The sequence below is a fragment of the Bos mutus genome, chromosome 16 (assembly GCF_027580195.1).
Source record: "Bos mutus isolate GX-2022 chromosome 16, NWIPB_WYAK_1.1, whole genome shotgun sequence".
Taxonomy (NCBI): domain Eukaryota; kingdom Metazoa; phylum Chordata; class Mammalia; order Artiodactyla; family Bovidae; genus Bos; species Bos mutus.
In genome coordinates, this window is record NC_091632.1 from 34,338,935 (window position 1) to 34,348,678 (window position 9,744).

General features: G+C 43.3%; 1 pseudogene; it reads right to left on the reverse strand.

The window, feature by feature from the left end:
• Positions 1–6,100: 6,100 nt before the first annotated feature.
• Positions 6,101–8,862, reverse strand: LOC102267830 (dehydrodolichyl diphosphate synthase complex subunit NUS1 pseudogene; annotated as a pseudogene).
• Between the last annotated feature and the right edge of the window lie 882 nt (positions 8,863–9,744).

Consider the following 9,744-nt stretch of genomic DNA (forward strand, 5'->3'; position numbering starts at 1 on the left):
CCAAGGGACTCTCAAGAGTCTTCTCCAACACCACAGTTTAAAAGCATCAATTCTTTGATGCTCAGCTTTCTTTATAGTCCAACTCTCACATCCATACATGACTATTGGAAAAACCATAGCTTTGACTAGATCGACCTTTGTTGGCAAAGTAATGTTTCTGCTTTTTAATATGCTCTCTAAGTTTGTCATAGCTTTTCTTCCAAGGAGCAAGCATCTTTTAACTTCATGGCTGCAGTCACCATCTGCAGTGATTTTGGAGCCCAATAAAATAAAGTCTCTCACTGTTTCCATTGTTTCCCCATCTATTTGCTATGAAGTGATGGGACCAGATCCCATGATCTTAGTTTTCTGAATGTTGAGTTTTAAGCCAACTTTTTCACTTTCCTCTTTCACTTTCATCCAGAGGCTCTTTGTTTCTTCTTCACTTTCTGCCATAAGGGTGGTATCATCTACATATCTGAGGTTATTGATATTTCTCCCAGCAATTTTGATTCCAGCTTGTGCTTCATCCAGCCTGGCATTTATGATGTACTCTGCATATAAGTTATATAAACAGGGTGACAATGTACAGCCTTGACATATTCCTGTCCTGATTTGGAACCAGTCTGTTGTTCCATGTCCAGTTCTAACTGTTGCTTCTTGACCTGCATACAGATTCCTCAGGAGGCAGGTCAGGTGGCCTGGTATTCTCATCTCTTTAAGAATTTTCCAGTTTGTTGTGATCCACACAGTCAAAGACTTTGGCATAGTCAATAAAGCAGAAGTAAGATGGCAGAGCAGAAGGACATGTGCTCATCTTCTTTGAAAACTCCAAAACTACAACTCGCTGCTGAATAACTGTCGACTGGAGAAAGTTGGATCCCACCAAAAAAAGATACCCCACGTCCAAGGGCAAAGCAGAAGCCCCAGCAAGATGGTAGGAGGGGCGAAATCGAGTTTAGACTCAAACCCCTTACCTGCCAGAGACACTCAGAGGGCTCAAACAAAACTTGTGCTCACCAGGACCCAGGGACCCCACAGAGACTGAGCCAGAACTGTGCTTGAGTGTCTCCTGCGAAGGTACGGGTCAGCAGTGGCCTGCTACAGGGGCAGGGGCTCTGGGTACAGCAGACCTGGGTACGGCATAAACCCTCTTGGAGGGGGTTACCATTAACCCCACTATAGAGCCACCAGGACTTACACAGGACTGGGGAAACAGACTCTTGGAGGGCACAAACAGAACCTTGTGTGCACTGAACCACTAGGGAAGCCTAATTATTATAATTTTTATTGGAGTATAGTTGATTTACAGTATTTGTTGTGTTAGTCGCAGGCGTACAGCAAAGTGAACCAGTCATATATATACTTATATCCACTCTTTTTAGATTCCTTTCCTATATAGCCCTTCACAGAGTATTGAGTAGAATTCCCTCTGCTGTATAGTAGGACCTTATTAGTTACCTATTTTATGTATAGTATTGTATATATGCCAGACCACAATTTAAATAGCAAGGCTCTAGGGAATTCCCTGAGAGTCCAGTGAGTCATTAGGACTCCATGCTGCCACTGTAGGGGACTAGGGTTCAATCCCTGATTGGGGAACTAAGATCCCACAAGCCATGCAGCATGGCCAAAAAAAAAAAAGGAATCAAAATAAATAAACAGTCATAAACGGAGAAGGCAATGGCACCCCACTCCAGTACTCTTGCCCGGAAAGTCCCATGGATGGAGGAGCCTGGTGGGCTGCAGTCCATGGGGTCACTAAGAGTCGGACACGACTGAGCGACTTAACTTTCACTTTTCACTTTCATGCATTGGAGAAGGAAATGGCACCCCACTCCAGTACTCTTGCCCGGAAAGTCCCATGGATGGAGGAGCCTGGTGGGCTGCAGTCCACGGGGTCACTAAGAGTCGGACACGACTGAGCGACGTAACTTTCACTTTTCACTTTCATGCATTGGAGAAGGAAATGGCAACCCACTCCAGTGTTCTTGCCTGGAGAATCCCAGGGACGGGGGAACCTGGTGAGCTGCCGTCTATGGGGTCGCACAGAGTCGGACACAACTGAAGTGACTTAGCAGCAAGACTTTATTCCTCCTACACAAGGGAATGAAATAGCACTTTGCAATTTTGCCATTATCCATTAGGGAAAGCTACCCTATTGCATGTATTTTGATGAATCTCTCATAATTATGATGACTAGGTGAGTGAGAGAACAAAATGCTTATGCCTGTCCCAGAAAGAGTGTGAGGGAAAACATCATTTTGTCCTTGCAATAACCCTGTGAGATTAGATGATGGTCCCCATTTTGCAAATGAGGAGGGTGTTCAGAGAAGGTGAGCAAATGTCAGAGCTATGGCTTGTTCTACAGTCTGACTCCAAACCCAGTGCCCACTCCCCCACACTGCCTGGTCCCCACTTCCCTCTCTCCCATATCTCTGAAACTGCCATTCAGCCCTGGATTTGGAAACAGTTGCAAGCTCTAGATAGAAAAGGGATTGAGGATATCTAAGCACCAGGATATGCTCCTACAGACATGCAAATTTATGTGACAAGGACGTTCTAGGCAGCAGCATTTATAAGAGAGAAGAGCTGGAAACTCCGTTAGAAACACACGGTAGAATTGCTCAAAGATGACTTAAAACAGTAGCAACTGCCTTCCCGTTAGCTTGCATCACCTGTCATTTCTTTCTTGATTTTCAGTACTACCTCTTGTTTGTTTCTGTCTATGTCTGTCTCATCTATTAGAATGTCAGTTCTTGAAAGTCAAGAACATTGCTGGGTTCCTAATGTCAGTGTTCAATCATTTTTGTGAAATGAATGAACCTGAGCATTTTGAGATAGCAAGTAAAAAGGTCATTGCAGGATGTTGTGCACAGGATACTATTTTTGTTTTAAAAAATGTTTGAGTGCAGGTAGAGAAAAATCTGTAAGACTGAATATTAATAACTTTGGGATGGGACTGGGGATTAGGTAGGGATGATTCTCATTTTCCATTATTTCAGTCTGTTTTTTACTATGAGCATGAATTTCCTTAGTAATAATAAAAGTGTTTTTTTTTTAAAATAATATTCCAGACTTTTATCTATAGGTACCAACACTGATATCTGGGGATGTTTATTCCAGCATTATTTATAGTAGCAAAAAGTAGAAATTATCATTTGCCTGCTTTAAAAGGGCTTACCAGGTAGCACTAGTGGTAAAGAATCCACCTGCCAATGCAGGAAACATGAGAGACTCAGGTTCGACCCCTGGGTCAGGAAGATCCCCTGGAGGAGGGCATAGAAGCCCACTCCAGTATTCTCGGCTGGAGAATCCCATGGACAGGGTAGCCTGGTGGGCTACAGTTCATGGGGCTACAAAGAGTTGGACATGACTGAAGCGGCTTAGCGTGCATGCAACACAGAACTCCATTCCTCTGGAGATCCCTCAGACTCGGAATGCTTCTTCCTTTTTTTGTTTAGTGGCTCAGTCGTGTCTGACTCTTTGCAACCTCATGGACTGTAGCCTGCCAGGCTCCTTTGTCCATGGGATTTTCCAGGCAAGAATACTGGAGTGGGTTTCCATTTCCTTCTTCTGGGGATCTTCCCAACCTAAGGATCTAACCTGCAGCTCCTATCACATCTCCTGCATTGCAGATGGATTCTTTTACTGCTGAGCCACCAGGGAAGCCCTAGAATGAATCCTTTCAGTTCAGTTCAGTTCAGTCGCTCAGTCGTGTCCGACTCTTTGTGACCCCATGAATCACAGCATGCCAGGCCTCCCTGTCCATCACCAACTCCCAGAGTTCACTCAGACTCATGTCCATCGAGTTGGTGATGCCATCCAGCCATCTCATCCTCTGTTGTCCCCTTCTCCTCCTGCCCCCAATCCCTCCCAGCATGAGGGTCTTTTCCAAATGAGTCAACTCTTCGCATGAGGTGGCCAAAGTATTGAAGTTTCAGCTTCAGCATCAGTGATTCCAATGAACACCCAGGGCTGATCTTCTTTAGGATGGACTGGTTGGACCTCCTTGCAGTCCAAGTTACTCTTAAGAGTCTTCTCCAACACCACGGTTCAAAAGCATCAATTCTTTGGCGCTCAGCTTTCTTCACATCCTTTAATAAGTCAATATAGTATTTTTTTTTTAATTGAAGAGTAATTGCTTTATAGGATTTTGTTGTTTTCTGTTAAACATCAACATGAATCAAACATTGGTGTACATATGTCCCCTAACTGTTGAACCTCTCTCCCACCTCTCTCCCCATCCCACCCCTCTAGGTGGTTACAGCCCGTTTGAGTTCCCTGAGACATACAGCAAATTCCCATTGGCTATCTATTTTACATATGGTAATATAAGTTTCCATGTTATTCTCTCCATACATCTCACCCTCTCCTCTCATCTTCCCATGTCCATAAGTCTGTTCTCTCTGTTTCTCCATTGCTGCCTGGCAAATAAATCCATCAGTACCACTTTTCTAGATTCCATATATATGTGCTAGTATACGATACTTATCTTTCTCTTTGTGACTTACTTCACTCTGTATAATAGGCTCAAGGTTCATCCAGCTCATTAGAACTGACTCAAATGCATTTCTTTTTATGGCTGAGTAATATTTCATTGTGTATATGAAGCACAACTTCTTTATCCATTCATCTGTCAATGGATATCTAGGTTGCTTCCATGTTCTAGCTGTTGTAAATAGTGCTGCAATGAACAATAGGATACATGTGTCTTTTTCAATTTTGGTTTCCTCAGGGTATATGCTTTAGGAGTGGGATTGCTGAGTCATGTGTTGGTTTTATTCCTAGTTTTTTAAGGAATCTCCATACCATCTCCCATAGTGGCTGTACCAATTTACATTCCCACCAAAAGTGCAAGAGCATTCCCTTTTCTCCACACCCTCTCCAGCATTTATTGTTTGTAGACTTTTTGGATGATTGCCATTCTGACCGGTGTGAGGTGATATCTCATTGTAGTTTTGATTTGCATTTCTCTAATAATGAGCGATGTTGAGCATCTTTTCACGTGTTTGTTAGCCATCTGTATTGGAGAAATGCTTATTTAGGTCTTTTCCCCACTTTTAGATTGGGTTGTTTGTTTTTCTGATATTGAGCTGTATGAGCTGCTTGTATATTTTGGAAATTAATCCTTTGTTAGTTGTTTAATTTGCTATTATTTTCTCCCATTCTGACGGTTGTCTTTCCACCTTGTTTATAGTTTCCTTTGCTATGCAAAAGCTTTTAAGTTTAACTAGGTCCCACTTGTTTACTTTTGTTTTTATTTCCATTACTCTAGGAGGTGGATCATAGAGGATCTTGCTTTGATTTATGTTGTTGAATGTTCTGCCTAAGAGTTTTATAGTTTCTGGTCTTACACTTAGGTCTTTAATCCATTTTGAGTTTATCTTTGTGTATGGTGTTAGAAAGTGTTCTAATTTCATTCTTTTACATATAGCTGTCCAGTTTTCCCAACACCACTTACTGAAGAGGCTATCTATGCCCCATTGTCTATTTTTGCCTCCTTTGTAAAAAATGAGGTACCAATAGGTGTGTGGATTTATTTCTGAGCTTTCTATCTTGTTCCATTGGTTTATATTTCTGTTTTTGTGGCAGTACCATACTGTCTTGATGACTGTAGCTTTGTAGTATAATCTGAAGTCAGGAAGGTTGATTCATCCAGCTCCATTCTTCTTTCTCAAGACTGCTTTGGCTATTCAGGGTCTTTTGTGTTTCCATATGAATTTTGCAATTTTTTGTTCTAGTTCTATGAAAAATGCCATTGGTAGTTTGATAGGGATCACATTGAATCTGTAGATTGCATCTGGTAGTATAGTCATTTTCACAACATTGATTCTTCCTTCCCAGGAACATGGACTATCTCTCCATCTGTTTATGTCATCTTTGATTTCTTTCATCAGTGTCTTATAATTTTTTGTATATAGTTCTTTCATCTCCTTCAGATCAGATCAGATCAGATCAGTCACTCAGTCGTGTCCGACTCTTTGCGACCCCATGAATCACAGCATGCCAGGCCTCCCTGTTCATCACCAACTCCCAGAGTTCACTCAGACTCATGTCCATCGAGTCAGTGATGCCATCCAGCCATCTCATCCTCTGTTGTCCCCTTCTCTTCCTGCCCCCAATCCCTCCCAGCATCAGAGTCTTTTCCAATGAGTCAACTCTTCACATAAGATGGCCAAAGTACTGGAGTTTCAGCTTTAGCATCATTCCCTCCAAAGAAATCCCAGGGCTGATCTCCTTCAGAATGGACTGGTTGGATCTCCTTGCAGTCCAAGGGACTCTCAAGAGTCTTCTCCAACACCACAGTTCAAAAGCATCAATTCTTCTTCGGCGCTCAGCCTTCTTCACAGTCCAACTCTCACATCCATACATGACCACAGGAAAAACCATAGCCTTGACTAGACGAACCTTTGTTGGCAAAGTAATGTCTCTGCTTTTGAATATGCTATCTAGGTTGGTCGTAACTTTCCTTCCAAGGAGTAAGTGTCTTTTAATTTCATGGCTGCAGTCACCATCTGTAGTGATTTTGGAGCCCAGAAAAATAAAGTCTGACACTGTTTCCACTAGGTAGGTTTATTCCTAGATATTTTATTCTTTTTGTTGCAGAGGTGAATGGGATTGATTTCTTAATTTCTTTCTGATTTTTCATTATTAGTATATAGGAATGCAAGTGATTTCTGTGTATTGATTTTGTATCCTGTGACTTTGCTAAATTCACTGATTAGCTCTGGTAATTTTCTGATAGTATCTTCAGGATTTTCTAGGTATAGTATCATGTCATCTGCAAACAGTGAGAGAGTTACTTCTTTTCCAATCTGGATTCCTTTTATTTCTTTTTCTTCTCTGAATGCTGTAGCAAGGACTTCCAAACCTATGTTGAATAATAGTGGTGAGAGTGGACACCCTTGTCTTGTTCCTGATCTTAGGGTAATGCTTTCAGGTTTTCCACCATTGAGAATAATATTTTCTATGGGCTTATCATATATGGCCTTTACTATGTTGAGACAGGTTCCTTCTATGCCCATTTTCGGAAGAGTTTTAATAGGTGCTGAACTTTGTCAAAGGCTTTTTCTGCATCTATTGAGATTATTGCATGGTTTTTCTCTTTCAATTTGTTAATATGGTGTATCACATTGATTGATTTGCAAATACTGAAGAATCCTTGCATCCCTGGAATAAACCCAACTTGATCATGGTGTATGAACTTTTTAATGTGTTGTTGAATTCTGTTTGCTAGAATTTTGTTGAGGATTTTTACATCTATGTTCATCAGTGATATTGGCTTGTAGTTTTCTTTTTTAGTGTTGTCTTTGGTTTTGGTATCAGGGTGATGGTGGCCTCATAGAATGGGTTTGGAAGTGCTCCTTCCTCTGTTTATCTTCTATAGTATTCTTAAAAATTAAAGTTTGGCCACCAGGAAAGACTGAACAAAAATTATTCCCCTCCCTCCCAAACAACAAGGAAACAGCTTAATCATCTCTTTCCTGACCCACAGAAACAAGGAAGTAGCTGGAGCTGAAGCCTTAAATATGAAATTTCAGCTCCTAAAACATTGCTTGTTGCTCAAAGGTGAAAATCCACACGTTTTCTTCTCCAATATTTGTCCTAATTGTGAGTTTGTTTCCATACAGCATGCACGCACACATCCCCGGTACTCACTCACACGTGCTCTTACTTTCACGTGAGACACTATTTTTGTGTGTGTGTTTGTTGATTAATTATGAGAATAACAAACTTGGTGTGTGCAGAGTTTCAAAGGTGCTTTGTCCACATCAAAGCCACCTGAGTCCTTTTCTCTGAAAGCCTGAAAAATCAAATTACACAACCAAGGCTCACTACTTTCCCAGATGCTGTTCACAGGCTGCATATTGACGGAGGGCAGAGAAAAAGTCCTCATAACTGATGTTTAGGTAGGAAGGCAAAGAGACAAGCTCCATCACCCTGATATGCTAGTGCAGAAAGCCTAGTGTGCTGTCCTCAGACCAAACTTCAACACTAAATCAGGATCAGGGACATCATTCAAACTAAATGGTCTAACATATCTGCATCCATATCTGTGGATTTCTTTTGCTGCTGAACTACTAACTGGCCAAACTCTTGAGCAGTTCTCACAATATCTGCTTTTCCATCTTCTGGGGACAGCACTTTCGCTGACGAATGGCAATCTTTGTCATGACTTTACAAATTCTGGTGAGTATTTGGAACTATCTAAGTCAGTCCAGATGTTCCTGATGTTGTTTTAAATTTCATCCCTCAACCTGGAATTATTTCTTTTGACAATCCCCTGGTGGTCGTAGACGCTGAGGAAATAGATGCCCACGCCAGACCGCACCACCAAGCTTGCGATGTCGGAGAAGCTGGGCTCCTGCTCCTCCTCGGTGATCACCAGGCTCAAGTACACAGGCAGCTTCTCCAAGGAACTGCAGTCCTCGCGCTACTGCAACCGCAGGTGAGCCGGCCGGGCCGGTCTCCTGAGCCGAGGCCGGTGGTCAAGGCGGTTCCCGCCGGCAGCCGGGAGCTGGGAACCGAGCGGCGCTAGAACCGTGGCGGAGGCGGCGCGGCAGCGGCTACGCCTGATCCAGTTCTAGGTGCCTAACCGCAAGCGGAGCCCGGAGGTGAGCTTGAGATGAGGTGCAGGCCGACCGGGCGTGCAGCCACCCACAGCAGCAGCTCCTACAGCCCGATCACGCTCTCGTGGCTCCCTGGCGTCCGCCCGCTCCCACACCCGCGGCGAGCCAGCTTCCTATCCAGAGTCGCCCAGCGTTTCCCGCCCCCTGCCCTCAAACCCGTTCTTTACACTTTCCACGCACCCTCAACCTCTTTCTGTCAGTACCTCACTTCGCTCCCCACCCTCAACTCCCCCACCCCAATCTCCGCCATCTCCCTCCATCATCATAGTGATTGAACCGTGCAGACCCGGGTCTGCAGACCTGAGTTTGCACACCGGTTCTGCCACACTAGGGAGTTAATTTGAGTCCCAGTTTCCTTCTTTATACTTAGAATTCCCAGATTCTCTGGGACTTTATTTTTCTTTTGGCCACGCCAGGCGGCATGTGGGATCTTAGTTCCCCGACTAAGGTTAGAATTCCTGCAGATTCCTGCAGCACGGATTCTTAACCACTGGACCTCAGGGAAGTCCCTCCTTTATAAAGTTACTAACAGGATAATGCTGACTCTGCCAAACAGCTTTAATGAGCGAAGTATTGGAAAGGGCTTTGTAAGCTGCAAAGCTCCTTCCAGATGTTAGCTATATGGGTAAGATGTCCACCTAGCCCTCTGGATGGATGTCATCTCAAATGATTACTGGCTCTAGTCTTTACTAAACAAGAAAAAAAAGAGATTTGGGGGTATACGTTTTGTAATTCACTTACCTTAATAACATTAGGCAAGAGCTGAATCACAACCCACGATTACAGCCTGGGCAAAAGCTTGCTAGAAACATTCTTCGACATTTTTAGCCAAAAAGTTGTTCGTTCCTCAGTGTTCTCCCTCTTTTGCATCCCACACTGAGCCAGCGACTGAGTACTGACTCAGTCTTAAGGGAGAAGTAGCATGAATTCAGCAACGTTGTATATAGCATCTTCTTATATTCCTACACTGAGCCAGACTTCCTTAGGTAAGAAGAGAAACTGGAACTGGAGATCCTCAAGAGACCTAATCAGGGGACTTTCCCTGGTGGCACAGTGGATAAGAATCTGCCTGTCAATGCAGAGGACACAGGTTGGATCCCTGCTCTGGGAAGATTCCACGTGCTGTGGAGCA